Source organism: Lineus longissimus, chromosome 16 (assembly GCF_910592395.1).
Source record: "Lineus longissimus chromosome 16, tnLinLong1.2, whole genome shotgun sequence".
In the NCBI taxonomy this organism is placed as follows: Eukaryota; Metazoa; Nemertea; class Pilidiophora; order Heteronemertea; family Lineidae; genus Lineus; species Lineus longissimus.
This window is the reverse complement of record NC_088323.1, coordinates 4039787-4057085: the sequence shown is the minus strand read 5'-3', so window position 1 is coordinate 4057085 and position 17299 is coordinate 4039787. Positions and strand designations below refer to the sequence as shown.

General features: G+C 39.0%; 1 protein-coding gene across 8 annotated transcripts in view; it reads left to right on the top strand.

Moving 5' to 3' along the window:
• Positions 1–17299, top strand: part of LOC135500480 (zinc finger CCCH domain-containing protein 10-like) — an 80142-nt gene that overhangs the window by 26718 nt on the left and 36125 nt on the right. For 2 of the 8 annotated variants that reach the window (XM_064791986.1, XM_064791984.1), the window contains exon 1: positions 1002–1238. The exons of the other annotated variants lie outside the window; for them this stretch is intronic. The gene's annotated coding sequence lies outside the window, so the exon portion shown is untranslated. Of the gene's footprint in view, positions 1–1001; positions 1239–17299 lie in introns of those variants that run through there. 8 annotated transcript variants of the gene reach the window in all.

The following is a 17299-nucleotide window of genomic DNA, read 5'->3' as shown; positions in this document are numbered from 1 at the left end:
ATTTTTCAAGCTTATGCAAACAACCTTCAACCTCTTCACCCGGGAGATTCGTATTTACATGGCAGATTGAATCTCAATATCAGCAAAAGCATCCTGGACACGCTACCGTTTCTTTTCAAATTCTCGTTCGTTACACAAACATTGCCGAACACTTGACCTGTTGGCTTTCCATTTCAGCTGATGAATTCAGTTTGCGGTAGTTGCAGGGGAGGGACTCTAGTCGCGTTAGGTGTACGCAGCAAATGTAATAGCTGGCAAAAAAGTTAGACTCATCTTGGAACTGACATCACTCAGTGGTGGATTTAGACCCCCCTTGGGCAGAGACCAACGATTCATTAGTGCATCTCTTCCCAAGAAGCAAAGAACTACTCCAAATTTTAGCACTATAAATTCCCAGGAAAACGCATATTTCTTCTGGGAGAGGCTCCCCAGACCCCCTTGTTTCCAAGATCACATCTTCTGTCCTCTCTCTTCGTGGGGGTGCGCCCACACTTAACCAAATTTCTGGATCCACTCAACCGAGTTTTGTTCGAAACACTATGGGGAAGATGCGTTGAGGCTGTCAGAAACTCCATTACTCTTCATCAAAGTCTATAATAAATTCATGTCCGGTTCAAAACTGATGCAATTTCTTAAATTTGTTGCTAAATTCGCTTTAAATATTATAAAGTATTCATCATCAAATGTAAACCTAGTTGTAATGAAATTCAAAACTCAAAAGATTTGTTAGATTATGTTTCCATCATTGTTGATGTTCTTGAGTGGACGTTCACTGGTTTTTACCTCAGACAGTAAACTCACCCAAAGCTGAGGGACCATTTTTGTGGCCTGATGTCGAGTTCATATGATGCAGGAATCATGAAGTAACCAGGTTTCAGCTATCAGGTCTAGTTCTCTCGAATGCCTTTAGAGCGCCCCAGTAGTCCTTTACACAATGTACACATGTGTATAGGGTCAGTCGAGAGTCTGAGCAACTACAGATGCTGAGAGGTGATGCGTGCAGTAACATTGGGGAAATTGATTTCATCTGGCGTGGAAGGTTAGCCGATACCTCATGTCTTAATCGTCGCTCTTGGAATAAAACCTGATATTTTGTGGAGGTTTAGCGAGAAATCGTTGCTTAGTTCACCAGCATTTTGCTTTATTTGCAAGTGAGTTTATGACGGTGAACGATATTGACTTATTATAGACAGGAATACCAAACCCCTCGGTTTATTGGATACAGGAAATAGATGCAGGTTTGTACTTATTTATGTGTATTGATTTCTACCATTTCATCATTAATGGGGTATACCGTTTGTGGTTAATTATGGGTCACTAAAATAAAATTAGGTGTGATGGCAGAAAACCTCATGAAAATAAATGTATTTCCAAACATTGACTTTTGGCACTTCGGTGCAGGCTTGACTGGTCGATCCGCCCATCACAACATAAAATCTATTCCTCACAATGGTCCTACATGTATTTGTCAATTAGATTCCGTTACAGAATCTTCTCCATGATAACACATCTGTGCACAGTCATAATACAAATGCATTGATTCACAATCGACCCGTCTTCTCTGGCGCCGTCATCGACATCGTTAACACATTATTGCAATTTCTGCATCGACATATTGGAAATCAAATTGCTTCCAATTGACGTATCATTTCTCAACCCGACACTGTTCATTGAATAGTCCTCAGTAATCCATGGAAGATGCTCAAGCCTAATTTAACCCTTCTTACTCTGACACATTAGGAGCAATCACGAGCAACCTAGAACTTACTGGCTCTTCTGAAGTAGCCAACATTGGCCTTCATACTTTGCAGCAGATCAAAAATATGCAATTTTCGAAAAAAAATCCTTTCCATAGAAGGTTTGAACATTTTGAAGGGTTTGACTTAAGGAGGCCCTTGCTCAACTTCTTACCCAACATAGACAAGGAAATATTTTTGAAAATTCTTTTTTCAGTGTTCTATTTATCCCAAAGATTAACTAATTGGCAGATTGTCTTCAATGAACTCTTGATTGCTGCATTGAGATCACTAACGACATTCCAAAGGCTGCTTCAGAGACTGCCATTCCTGATTTAAAAGACCTCACTGAAGCTTGTTACAGACCTGATCAGTTCACTAGAAGTTGTTTAAAATGGTTAAGATGTTTAGTCTTTCACATATAAACAGTTATGATATGTGGAGAGAAAGCCCAATCCACTTACATGCTATGTTTTCTATGAAAGAGTATAGGTAGTGTAGAACTCTTAAAGGTCTACGCCATGCATCAAAAATTTGAAATTGTAATTTGATTTGAAACTTTTCAATACATACTGAATGCCAATTTCAACATTGCTGTTGTGAAGCCATATTATATAAAAATACCATAAATTAAAACTTTCAGCAACTTTGCATGCATGATAACCAAACTACGATATTGTGTATTACTGCATTTCTATTTACTGGGTGCACCCCTTTAAAGGAAGAAATTCAGAGGAGTCAAAAATTCTTGCTGAAGGAATGTATTGTAAAAAAGACCTGAATATTTAGAATTCTTGGCTTGGTTCAAACATGTTACCAATGTTTTGCCTGAAATTTAACCGCCTTCTCTCCCCAACCATGTTATATACATGTATTACATCATAGCAGTTTCCCAATTTACCATTAGGGGGAAGCACAAGCAGTGTCACACTTCATCTTATGATACTTGACCAATTATATCAACTTAAGCTCATATGACTTTGAAATGACTGCATTTATGATAGTTACAAAATTTGTCCATGAGTGGTTTATGGCTCTTCCTAAATGATCAAAATAAAATAATGAGCTGAAGACTCTCCACATAGCCCATGTAATGGATATGCTGTGAAGATTACACTAATTCATGTAATTTGTTCAGATTTTTAACTCCTGTTTGTCAGTTAGGTTATCGATTTTTAAATTGCATTTGATGCCACAGGATAAGCATTACAGAATAAACTTTTTGTAACCATTGTGTGAAAGACTGCAATAATGGGGGCACTCTACACTGCAATTGGTGGTTTCTGGATTTTAACCCATATTGTGGGAGCCTGGTGGTTGAGTGGAGAAGTGGTTGACTTGTAATCCGAATGATCGACCATCACCACTACTTGAGGTACTTCCAACTGGCCTGAAATGGCCAAGAGTAGCACCGTATGAGCGCTCCTTGGTTCCGTCAGTAAGGTTTCTGGACGAAAATGAGGAATGCGTGTAAAGCACTTTGTGTTGAGATTGACAAAATGACGGAGTGCTGAATGAGTGTATCAGGAGAAAAGTTCAAAGCTTTTAAGATAAAACGCTTCAGTCACATCTAAAGGCTATCTAGTGTGGAAACTGGGAGATGGATGAGTCTTATCATCAGCGGCCATTAACGCTAACAAACAGACACTAAAAGAAGTTGCACCCCAAATGAGAGTGATAACAACTCTCGTCTAATTTACTATCTTCGATTGGATAATTTGGGATGGAAAAGGCGGTAAATTGAATTTTCTTCAGAAGGATGAACGCCCTTGAGCATTTGATCCTTCTCATGTCAGCTTCTTTAAAGGTTTGTAAATTAGAAGTAGCTGGCTTTTTCGGGTCTGACACTATCAAGACTTAATAAAGACTAGTCTTTCATTTATGACCAGCTCTTGTCACATGAGAAGACTGTATTGTCCTCACTGCTAGATCCCACATGTGTGACAAGGTGAGAAAAAGAGCTGCCCATGAAAATTGTGTGGTTTAACAATAAGCCAAACACATTCACATCAATTTCTCATATTGCAGATTTCTGTAACAGTGTGTGTACCAAATAACACATCGGATGTTGACAGTGTATGCTGATCAATACAAAATGATACATGATTTGCCATACAAGATGAAGCTGGTTGCCAGGTTTTTGTGAGTGATGCGTCATGTTACGCCTTAAGTACAGACTTCAGATTTTTTTCATTTAGGGAGAATTATCTCTGAAATGCACAGTCTATTAGAGGAATTTTTGCAAAAAAGTAAAATTGAGTGCAAAAGACGTCAAATGAGAAAGACACGTAAGGGACAACTTAATCCACAGGAGTAGGACTTCAGGTTTTTAGAAAATTTTCATCAGCCTGGTTTTTAGGGCTGTTCCATTTGTGATTGAACTTTCACGTGCAACAACAGGAATTTTCCTAATCTGCAAAATCTATGAAAATTACTTCAGAGAAGAACAAAAATCAATGCAAAGACATTTATATAGATGATGTCACGCACGCACAACTTAATCCGTAGAAGTAGGACTTCAAAATAAATGTATTTTCAACACGCGATGTTTTCAGCACTGTTTCGGTCCGGCACATCAGATTAGGAAATTTTACAGTCAGATTGGTTACAGTATATAAAGGCTATGATTAATTGGCACCAATTGGGCTTAAGCTTGAAGAACCTTTTCATCAGATGAACACAATGATTTAAAAGAATCCAACGATGTACGGTTTTTCAAACATCATTGAGAAACTCTCCACTCACCCAAGACAGGTCGACTCGGCAAATTGGAAAGCCCAGCTGATTCTCGACCAGCTTGGCACCAATTGGGCTGAAGCTTGAAGAACCTTTTCATCAGATGAACACAAAGATTTAAAAGAATCCAACGATGTACGGTTTTTCAAACATCATTGAGAAACTCTCCACTCACCCAAGACAGGTCGACTCGGCAAATTGGAAAGCCCAGCTGATTCTCGACAAGCTTGGCACCAATTGGGCTTAAGCTTGAAGAACCTTTTCATCAGATGAACACAAAGATTTAAAAGAATCCAACGATGTACAGTTTTTCAAACATCATTGAGAAACTCTCCGCCCACCCAAGACAGGTCGACTCAGCAAATTGGAAAGCCCACCTGATTCTCGACAAGCTAGGAAATGCTTCTTCAGGGACATTGGCTGATATGAATAAAGTCTAGCAAATGCTTTTACTTCCATTTTGTACAGAAAGGTGTAGTGTAAATGTACATGGAGTTTTAGATAAAAGCATTTGCTAGTCTTTATTCATATCACCAATTGTCAGGCAGTAAACAAGCTTAGTTTACTTATGAATTTTTGTTGCAGTGATAAGCTGATGAAATGCTAAATTAAGAGATTAGATCAGAGCTCTTTGATATTCAGTATTTGACCTTTTTATCATTGATTGAGCCAAAAGCAGACTTCTGTTCTAAATGTGACGCTTGCATCTTCTATAGGGGAGTGTGCATGATCTTAGGCAATACCACCTCCACTAATAGTGAATGCATAAGATAAAATCGACACAAGCGCTTTTGAAATGTTCTTCTGTTGATAATGCAGCTAGTTTCCAATTTCCTTGCTGAGAGCTCAGAAATTGACCTTTTGTATCATGGATGTTATTCTCGATAGACATCAGAGTTCTATTGCACACATCTCCTGGTAGTATTGGCACTGTCACCTGTTTAAAGGAGTACAACGTTCGTAAATGCTAGTGGCTCAGGTAAAATGCAGATACACACAGTGTCATAGTGCAGATATCATGCATGCATTTGTTGAAACCTTAGGTATTTATAAAAGTCATACACACAACAGCAATGTTAAAGTTTAGTAGGTATTCACGCATTGGAAGATTTCAAATTCAATTACAAATTTAGATTTTGAACAAAGGGTGCAGGCCTTTACAGTCTCACTTGCCAATCTTTTTCTATTTGCCAAATTCTACCTTTGAAAACTGTTACAAATGTCACCAACGGATGAAAAACTAGCCGAATTATCCGCAGATTGTTGCCAACGGCTTACAAATAGATGTAAATTTTCACCTCGCAAAACCTTCAAAGGAAATTTTCCAGAAGCCAAATCTGATTAGGATGTTTGACAGTGACAGCTATTTTCTGTGACAGTATTTTTTGCATAGTTTTGGTCTGCCTCAATTCTAGGTTTACTGAGATGTTCAATTGAAGCCGGGTTCATCTGTGCTTTGTGAAACAGCAGCGTTTACATCAGAGAAAGGAAAACTTTTCTGGAGCAAGTTTCAAATTACAACACAAACATCTTCTTTATGGTGATGCCTTATCAGAGTGTTGATCAAGAGAATGTTCCTTTGAATAAAAGGGAGATTTTAGGCTGGAACCAGGCAGGTCAAATTAAGTTACACAAATGCGATAATAAAAAAGATCTGTGTCATCAACCAATGCATCTAAACTATGGATGTTGTCTGAGGAATATTACTTACACTGATTCAAACATGACCCAGTCCCCTAATTTACTTGTTTTACATGGTGATGTTTCATAATTATCTCTCATCAGACCATCTGCTTCAGCCTCCCCCAATGAGCTATTCTTATGCTGTGTGTGACCTGAGACCATTATCGCATGTGATAAAAATCACTCGTTTGTGGGGTGTTCAGTTATTGGAACTACTAAATACATTTCAACCATTGGTTCAAGCACACCCTGTACTTCTTTTCTTTAGCCTTTTTCAAAAGGCACTAAAATCTGTTTCCGACATTCAAACGATGTTACCTCAGGCAGTTATTTCCATCTTGAGTTTTGTTTCCAGCAAAACGTGATTTTTATCAGATTTCAGAACATAATTCTTCTCATTATTTCTCTCAGTGAGTGTGATTCAAAGTGAAAGCATCTCCTGAGTTTCGTTTAGTTACACCGATGCGTGCTTTCAAGGATATTTGTTGCCCATAATTAGTAGTTTGTTCACATCGAAGATTATCAGTTTGAAATTGAAATCAAAGGGACACTAAAGGCAGCAGCTAGGTACGTGTAGGGGAGATAATGTTACACTTGGTCACCAGTAGGGGTTTCTCCCATCTCACAGTATGTCAAAACTATTCATTCTTGTACATGGAATATATTAAGAGCTGAATCAAACATGACCCAGTGCCCTTACGTGGCATATTGGCCAATTTAACCCCACTGCTCCTGCCTACAGTCTCGCTGTAATGTCTTGAAGTAGTATTCGACTTGCTGCACCATCTAGACGTTTTTATCAAAAGTCTACATCCTCATAAAAGATTGCATGTTATTGGAGGAGTCTATCAGAGTTTGGGATCTGTTGATGCACAATCTGTTGAATCACAATAGACTTGTAGCGTGCAAGAAGTTGTTAGAGTGGAGCTCTCACTTCAGAGCATATGGAAAGCATGGTATCAGAAGTCATATACCATGTGGCGTACATATGAAATGGATTGATAGACACAATAGGATTTAACTACAAAAACAATATATAACACTCTTCAAGTCTTATGTTGCTAATGTTTTTGTTGATAAGTACTGTTGGAGTGTTTGAATACAGATGAAAAACATTGTAGAAATGAACAGCTTCCAACAGTGCTGTAACTATTTAATAACTCTCACTCGCAGCTCTATGTCAAAATGCTCTCACAAAAACTTTGTTGACAGCTTTATAAAGCACTGCGCAATAGTTCAGAACTGGTTTTGACACTATTGCTGGTGATGTCACCAAGTGACGTTATTGCCAACATCAGCACACTGCTGCCAGCATTTATAGTGAAAAAATTGTTTTGAACATTACTGCCCAGTGCCCAGAGTTGAAATTAATTTGAACTTATTTTAATATGAAAATATTTGCGACATTGTTTGGAATACTTATAAAAGAGAGGACACCTACATGTACAGAAGAAAATTACTATTCCATTGGATCCTTACTGAAAAAAAAGAACAAGCCTAAGGTGGTTTCACCTTGGTGTTGTTGGGAGTATGGCTTTGAAATAAGATGACAAGCAGAAACACAGTCGAAGATGCCAAGAAAATTCTAGGCTTGGGGGCAAATAATCCTCATGGATATTACGGTTATTAGCACAACAATGTCTGATAATCAATGAATTGATCGATAAAACTGATTACCACATCTATCATTATCTTAGGTGTGGCTACTTGAAAACTTAACTCATTTAAAAAGCTGTTGATTCTTATAGTGTGGAACCCACAACCACTCATGGGACCGAGGTTGAGTGGTTGTGTTACCGGGGTGGTCATGTTAGTGAAGTTGAAAATCTGGGGAAAAAATGCATGATTAGGTTTTCCCGCCAAAATTGTGCAACTTATTCATAAGTTCAAAATCAAATTCTGAAAAATTTTCAAAGCCAACATTTTTCTTGGGCTGATGATGTTTCTTCATTTTGAGCAGAAAAAAACAAGTGAAAAAAATATTTGGACTTAGAAATTTTTTCATCTTTCAGAGTTGAATTCTTTCATAAGTCTTTTATGATTTGACCCGGAACTGTGTCCCTTTCTTAATTCGAAACACAATGATGAATAATATGTTTATAAAGAATATCGACCCACCTGAGGGATTATCTGTATTTTGTTCTATTCTGTATTCATATTGTTTATGACAAGTATAAAAATAATCCCCTTTGGCTATGCAGTCTTGTCAGAGACTTGCCATTATTGACCTTTTGTTTCAAACATGTCAAATGGGAATTGCCATAGGCTGGCTCTTGGAGCAAATCGCAATTTTTGAACATACCACATAAATCGGTATTATTGAGAAACAAATGTATATGCAATTACAACAGAAATCGAGTTGGATTTCTATCATGTCTATGCGAAGTGTATAAATTCTCAAATTCATGAAATTACAATACAAGTATTATGATATTGTTAAAAAGGTTTGGATTCAACATCGCTGACACGATCAGGTTAGTGCCATTGTTGACATGATTTATGTATTTCGAAGCCAGCCATTGAAAAACCACATTTGTGCCAATTTATTTGTAAATGTTGACGTTTCGTGATAAAGTATGACAAACTGAGGGTTAATTTGCGCAATTACAACCACAGGGCAAACAAGCATTGTTGAAATCACTTTCAGGTAATGCGCCTCTATTCTGGTGTGAATTACTCAATCCCTCTCCCTCGTCTAGTGTTAGGAAGAGAGCGAATAAACCTGAATACTTCCTGCGGAAACTTACCGCAGAAAAAAAGACAAGCATGACATGAAACACCTGCCCAATTTTCCAATTAATAAAACAATCTGGCATGTTTTTAATTGAAAGCTGCGCAGGAAGATCGTTTTGGATATCGGAGCTGGTTGGTTGATGCTGTTTCCTCTTCCTTGGGCTTAAACCTAATCCTGCGCCGTCAAAAAATAAACTGGTGTTTAACAAGCATCTCACCTGGCTAGTTTAACTAAGCCCAACATCCTGAATGCAAAATTAAATCACAAATGTATTCCTTAAAACCCTCTGCTGGGACTTTTAATTGATTGAAAAGTTTTTTCACATCTCAGTCAAAGTTGATTTAGAATTCGTCTATGTATGGTGAAGCCTTTTTTCGTGTTTTTTAAAATTATTTAAAGATAATTGCGAAAATGTTTGACCCATCGAAAGCAGTAACGTATTAGGCCAGGTCTTGTAAGGTCTCATTCTGTGTGGCAGACAGGCAATCTTTTTATCACTTGCAGAATCATCTCACTTGTCTGCTGTGTGCTTCTGCATGGCAATAACAGGGCTACTAAGGGGCTGGAAACTTGTACATTAAAGTTGTAGAACAATGCTCTTTTTCATTACGGAAAGGACAGCAGTTCATTCTGAAAGGTTTTCAGCCGGGTAGCTCCAGCTGCTGTCTTTTCAAATTGTAACAAAACTCTTTCTCCTTTATTCTTTTTTTTCATCGTTTTACAAACATCTGTCTCTTCCTCCAGTTAAATCAGATCTTTTTGAATTAGTCGCCTCTTTTACTCTTGTTTTAGAAGGAATCGATTGGAACTGGAGGTATTGGTTGTCTCACCAAACACCGGAGGATGGAGGTAAATGTAGGCCAAAACTGTTAGGTGATGAAAACCAGAACTGACTGTCTCTCATACTGCTGCAGAAAACAAACAGGGCATGAATTTGGCTAACATTTCACAAAGCGCAATATAGGTTAATTCTAGGCATACCCCACCATACTTTAGCAGAAATTGATAGCGCTGGAATTCTTTACTGAGAAAACCTGTGTTAAGTAATTCTCTACTTGCTAATTATAAAATGCCAGCGTCTAACGTCAAAACAAACCTGGCCACCTGGTGACTTGATCTGCAGACAACATATATCAGACTTTTCGCCACACGCACAATTTTAGAATGAGTTTTTTTAAAAATAACCTATAACATTGTCTAAAATCTCAAAATGTTTGTGCCAATTTATCTTACGAATTTTCACAAATTTTGTTTTGGTGGAATATCAAAGTTCTCCTTTTTTTTCAATCAAAAAGTATATTTTTGCAATTTAAATTCCTGCAGATCGATACTATTTCAGATCCGCAAGAATTCAACACCTGAAAAAATTTGGCAGTTTATAGTACACCAACAATAGGGTTTGCTGGCAACTTCGAAACGGTATGCCAGGTGTACCACCGATAGCCCACAAGCTCTCTATCTGAAAGCATATTGATCCTTGTTAGAGTTATCGCTGGCTGGTGTTACTTTGACTGATATGATGAGCTTTATCATCTTCTTGAAGCTTTCAGTAAAATCCAGCCAATTACTTTTCATTAGAAGCTAAAACCGCTGCTAAAACTCATTTTTCCGCCATGCAAATATTGTCAAAGGTTTGGTTCTTGAGTACGCTGACATAGGAATTTGCCACAGGGGGGATGCAGGGATGACATGGATTTTGGGTTGTTGGAGATCCGGACCCAGGCGTTCATTGGCTATGCACTTGTGTAGTGCAAGTAAAAATTCAAGCTATCTTGGATTTTCCACTGCATTGTTGGCTGGGTTTACTGCCAATCAAGACCCAAATAGCAACTGTGGCATGCTCCCCGTCCTCAAATACTGGGCGCCTTACAATGCTGGCTTACTCCCCTAAGTGTAAAGTTCCGCAATTAACACAAGAGTATCTTGATTAAGGAGTCTGACTGGTAAATTAGCACCTGAGTTTTTACAGCCTGATAATGAAAACATCACCTGAATGGTCCAGGTGGGTTGTTGCAGATGGTAGAGCTTGGGTGGAATTACTAGCTTTAAAGGGGATCTCCTCTAAGGGTTTGCTCATGGGGTTACCCATGTGATTACATGCTAAAATATCAACATCCTCTAACCCTCTAAACTTAGAAGCTAAAGCCAAGCTTTTTACAGAGAAAATGTGCTGGATGCAGTCAAGTTATCTTAAAGTATCACATACCCATGCCCCCTCCCCTCTAGCTACGGCATGTGCAGCCCGAAGAAAGTATTGATGCTTTCTGTTGTTGGTCATTGGTTGGATTACATTTATTCAATTCTCAGAGTGCTGATTTGAATTTGTACCACTCTATCCTTCATTATGTGAATTGATGAATTTATAACAGGATGTCAGGAGAGGTCCCCCCTTTCCCCTCTCTATAAAAGTACATATGTATTCATTATTGCCATCTAACATTTGAGAAGTATTTGGTACAGGCACAAATAAATGAAACTTTCTCTCCCACTGTCAATGCCTTTTCCGTTCGGAGCTCGGTGAACAGCAGGATCAGTTGTTACAGCTTCTCTAGTTACCTCAATACGACTCCAAAAGCAGTCTCATCCGGTGCTAGCTCATTTACAGACCGTGATGCGAGAAACCGCAGCTTCGTATTGATTCCTGTGTAGAGAATCATCTTGAGCTTCATAGCGTGAAGAGTTTTTGACTTTGATGACATACGACCATTCGACATACAAATAATCTTTATCATAATGAGTTGCATTCATATGATATGCACAAATATCAAATTGTACAATATATTTGTGGAGAAATATTTTTACCAATTCACCCTGTCACCCGTGCAACTGCATCACAATCATCACAGACACAGAAGATGGTCCAATTTGGCAAAATCTTGAGTCACCAGTCTTGTCCAATTTCATTCACCCTCTAATGTTTACAGTTAGATGGGGTGATATCAGATGCTTTATCCTTTTAGTTGCTTCAAGAAACAGGCAGTGTGACGCAAATCTGCCTCTGTTCCCCATAGTTTTTCTTGGAGAGATGTGGCCTCCCCTCGGTTGGCAATCAGGGGACATTCTTCTGGGATTGTTCAGAGAGAGCACATTCACAGATGGCAGATTCACACAGGTCAAGTTGCCCATGAAAAATGTTAAAGTAATTTCCCATGGTTGATTCCTGTGGGGAGAAACATCCACATTTAAGAAAGTTACCTCAGCATTGTTTTCTCTGGAAACTTTCCAGGAGCGCCCCCTCTGAAGGCGAGAAGACTCACAAATTGCTGCGCTGGAGTTACGCTGAGTTAAGTGCTAATTCACCTGCTGTGGTCTGGTTGGAGGAATTCTCGGATGAATTCAACTGTAATAATGATTATGTATCAATAGCGAGTCGATATCTCTGACTGGGTTTTGCTTCAGGGTATGATGAATGTTGTGAGAATTCGGTAGATTTCTCAACGTAATGTATCAAGAGGGACAAGTTGGGCATGATAACTGTTGTTTTTTCAGATGAATATGGCTGTTCAAATAACTCTTTCCCAACATAACTCTAGCCACTGCAGCAGAAACCTCTCCAAATTCCTAGCACCAGGCAAGCAGAATTCTTACATTTTGTTTACCTAACTGGAGCAAATGGAAATATTGTTGTAAGTTGTAATGTATGTGTTTCGGTAACTTTGGCTTGTTGTAAAAACATTCCGGAGTTGTGTGGTGTCTTCTATGAGAAGGTGATCCGATGCCGAGAGCCTTGGGCTGTTTTCCTATATGAGGAGTAGTTCCAGGTTGTCTACCTCTTGCAAGAACATTGAAAGAATAGTTTTGAAATCAAGGGGTTCACACGATCGCGCTCCCCTGCAACCTCAGGGCTATACAAATGAGGCTTCAAGCCGAAGAACATCTAAAACAAACCAGAATTCCGGCCTCTAACCATCTTACTGGTGTAACTTGCATCCTGGTATTATCGGTTTAATAAACCAGAAAGAATAATCCCAGGTATTGGAATGGTTGCAACATTTTTCCAAACATCTCATTCGACCATCCCTGGAGGCTAAAAGCAAATATTGCTCTGATTGGTCTATTTTTCATTGGTTCTTGGCTATTATACACAAAGCTTTGGTGGTAGAGTCTTGCAGCTTATGTGCAAATTCTCTTCCACATCCAAATAGATTCATATTTCAGGGTCAAGCATGCATTAACATGTAAGAGCTAGGTTCCCCTCTAATGTGCAACATTCTCATGCCCTTGCTTAGAATTTGAAACACTTTATAACAGTAATTTTTTTCAAACGACTACATTACAAGAGAAGGAAATTTGTTGAAAAAACGTGATGGCTGTTCCTGCACCAAGACTAAGGTCAACAGATTTTTAGAAATTGAAAACGATAACCACAATCTTTGCTAAGGAGACTTTGGTGAATTACACTGCCAGAACAAACAGTCATAAAGGAGACCCAGAGCTATCTTTGTTGTTTATGTTCTGTTGTAAGCTGAGATTATACAGTTTGCCCTGTGAACACACCACAACCACATACAGTTATTAAAAACTTAGTTTATCATGTTGTGGTCACACGATATGCAAAGTACTAATGTTGACGTTGAAATATCAGGAGTAAAAACTACACCAAATGCTCCCGAAGTAACAAACATGGGTTATCTTATCGCATGTTGGCAAGTGCTCAGAGAGAGACTCTTACCTTACAACGGCTACAAAATCAGTGATATGAATATGGATCCTTATGCGGTTACATGTGTTCATGAATTGGTACAGACCTCACCCACTTTGCTCCAGCTCTCTGACTTTGCAACGTAAATATGAGAGAAAGATATCTTCTCATGAAAGATTGCCAATTCTTTATGCATGCCCTGAAAGCATGGTCAGGAGGAATAAGCCATGGATGGACTACTTGTCAGTGCTCTATCCTTGCCATGAAGGCATGGTCACAAGGAGTAAATCAGGGAATGGAAGGACCACTTGCGATTCGCATGGTATAAAGCGCGAAAGTATTTGAGGAGATGCAGCATTTATCATGTCATTCGGACACTCACTGGAACTTCTTTCTCTGCAAGATGTTTATCAGGTCATCATTCGCTGGTTTGAAGCAGCCGGCAAAGTAGGTCTGAAGGAGTCTTTGCAATATTCTGATGTTACAAGTTGTTGCTGAGTTGCGACTTGTCACTGGCTGAACTGAAAATGCAGGTGAAGTACAAGCAGTTCTTGGAGGGTTCTTCACAACATCACTGAATATGTAACAAGTTGAAGCAGCCAACTTAGATGGAAGGCTACAGAATTTGTCTACTTAGCTTGCTTCCGAATAACTACAGTCTATTGTTCTGGTGTTTCACCATTCTGGTATATTTCATAAGCCACTCCATTGGTGTGTGCGAGAGAGTAGGCTGTCACTCAAACTAGTAACGATATAGAGATAGTCATCTCGACATTAAGTGTCTAAATAGTAAAACTCAGGTTGGAAACACAAGAAGCTTCCCGAAGGTAGTAGTCGGAAGGCAGGAAGGCCAGTCTTGACAAGGAACTGTTCAGTTTGAGCAGAAATGGCAAAAGAATATTTGTTTGTGAAGCTGTCTGTCTGAATTCATCCTAGCTTTGCATTTCATTGCAAGCATTGGCTTCTTAGCCTGTATACCTATAGCCAGCAGTTTACACTGCTGATATAGTTCATGTTTCCTTGTGAATGGCTCGGCAAAATTCTCCAGATTCTCTTCGTGGCGAATTGGTTGTTGTGAATGTTGCATAAGAAATCATATGAGTCTGTCAATTCCAGGCATTCTGTTGATGAGCGATACCCGGTACTAGTCTACTAATAACATGAAAGCTGCTTTTTGAGGTTTGTGTCAAATCAACGGAAAATCTAATTACAATGAGACAAAACGCTCATTCAGCTTCAAGGAGTGAATATCATACCGAAAAAGTCCAATCCCCGACTTTATTACAGGCGGTCTTGGAGTCTCTTACAGCGAAAGAAACACCTAAAGGCTTAGGAGAATCAAATTAACATGGATGAGAAGCTTGGGACGAGACTCCAGCTCTGTGCTTCAGACCTGTGCTTTGGTGTCTTTTGATGAAGAATAGAGAGCCATACTGGCCAGAGGACACTGCCCTGACCACAATGGGCTCTTAATGGCAGAACTCAATAGGACAGATGACTTCCTAACCGAAAGAGGACTGGCTGTCAAAATCGAGCTGCTGAATGCTCAAGTAGAAAAAGAAGAAGTAACGTTGGAAATAGACAAGCAAATTTTGCCTGTAGCTATCATAAAAAGCATATCGATTTGCTTATAGAGCTTGAATTCTATCATTCTGACCCCCTGCAATAGCAATACACTGTTGATGCATAACATCCTTTATATAAAGTGATGGGGCAGAAAATTGCCTTCGGAGCATGTTTTTTATCAACTGTGTATTGTGTAAGAAGAGATGACGTCATTGCCAAATGATCATAAGCTGAAATCATAACCTTCTATTCAATGTTAGAGAGAGTAGGCTATACCACACTGTAACAAATGCTGAGGTGGGCTTTCAATGGAAACCAAAAAGCCAGTTGAACAGTGACTTGTGTCGGAACTCGAGTGTAACTATTAAGTAGCAGATGAAAGCATCTACATCATGTAAGAATATAGGTCTCAGGTCAGCAAGTATCCCTGTCTCTCTCCGTGACGCCCGCCTTTTCAGGAAAGAAGAATACTCGGATATCAAACTTGGAAATGAGAATACTGTCATGATATCTATCGTTCCTGGTCTCTTGCAACAATTGGCCAACTCTCTTTAGGAATGGTCCCGAGTTGCTGTAACAATAGAGGTATTATGTAACAAAGGGATTAAGCACAGAAAACTTGTTTCTGATGATCCTTGGTGTCAACATTGGGTTGGGTCCTTTTTCCTGATTATCAGAGGTCATGAGGCGTAAATATTTGATGACTTTTGTGCGTGTTTGTTGTCAGTCAGTGGTGGATCCATAGTTATGGAAAGGGGTATGCAGCCCCAACCAATCAAAATGCAATGGTCATGTGCGAAAGTCATGTGTTGAGGCAGGCTTTCAATAGCAGAATTGTAGACCTAGCAAATGTGATTTTCATTTAAGGCCTACTACGTGTATTCAAAAATTTGAAAAGTAAACTCCAATTTGTATTTCTAATTTCCTGAACCACCGGTGAATACATAGAACATGAACCGTGTAACCCTTCAAATTAAAGAAATTGAAATATCTCCAGCCTTTATGAGTGTATTGTAATACTGATGTTCAATGATATCGCCAGCTGCATCGTACAAACTTATACCATGGTAAAAACCTCTAAATCAGTTAATAAAAGAGGAGATTTTTTCTCGGAGCGATTCCTGAAGGAGTTTATGATGTCATTTCAAGCAATCAATAAAGGTTGTTAGCAATATACGAGATCTACACAGCATACAAATAGTCTCTGGTGTTGATCATAGGCTATATTGCAATTTCAATTAATTCTTCTGGGATTTCGTTTCCAAGAATAAAATTGTTGTGATCGCTAGGCATGCGATAAGAGTCAATTAAATGTGGAGTGTGATTTTAACCGTTGAGTTCATTATAGCAAAGTGTTGTAAAACATTCTGTTGGCTGGGTCTCTGTTGACTGATACACAACCGGAAGAACAGCGACTTGACTATCCTTGCGCTATCTTGGGCAATAGCCTATGCTGAAATCAAATCTGGGACCTCGGTGATGACAGGCACTGATGTTTCCTCTCAGGTCTACAGGAGGAACTACAGCAAGCCATTTCCTTCTATTCTCAGAGCTTATGGTTAACATTTGCCATAACATTTTATCCTGGTCTGTGGTTGCGACACCCACACCAGAAATGACAATAACATACAGTATCAATAATGAGACTGCCACAACCAGAACATAAAATATAGTTTATTGTCTCTCCCAGCTAATAAAAAGGGGATGAGTTATTTGAAGTCTCCTACGAAAATTATGTCGCTTTGACTTAGCAACGAAATTCTCTGGATGGCTTCCCTTGGGGGAGGGCCCCCTGACCTCCCTTGACTTGTCTTCTTCAAATTTGACACTTAGTCCACTACCTCCCAAGGGGACAAGAATTTGACTCCTTTCGGTTCATTTTCCCCTCAATTTCACCAGCCAGGAATAATCCTGGAGAGTCACCTGTAACCGGTAGGCCTTCTTATTTGAACCACCACACTAGAAATTGAACACCCAATTTGTCATATCAGCTCTGAAGCTAATAAAAATGAAGAAGTGCTTTGGAATTGATAATTTGTTTGTGCATAAACAGTACGCAGGGATTTCCATGATCTCCCAAACCACGGATGACAGGCATAATAAATTTATGGAGGCAAATATTTATTTTGATTCTGTTTGTGGTAGAGTGTCATGATTAATATTATTTTGTCATATGTGGGTTATTTTGTGTCTTTGTAAATT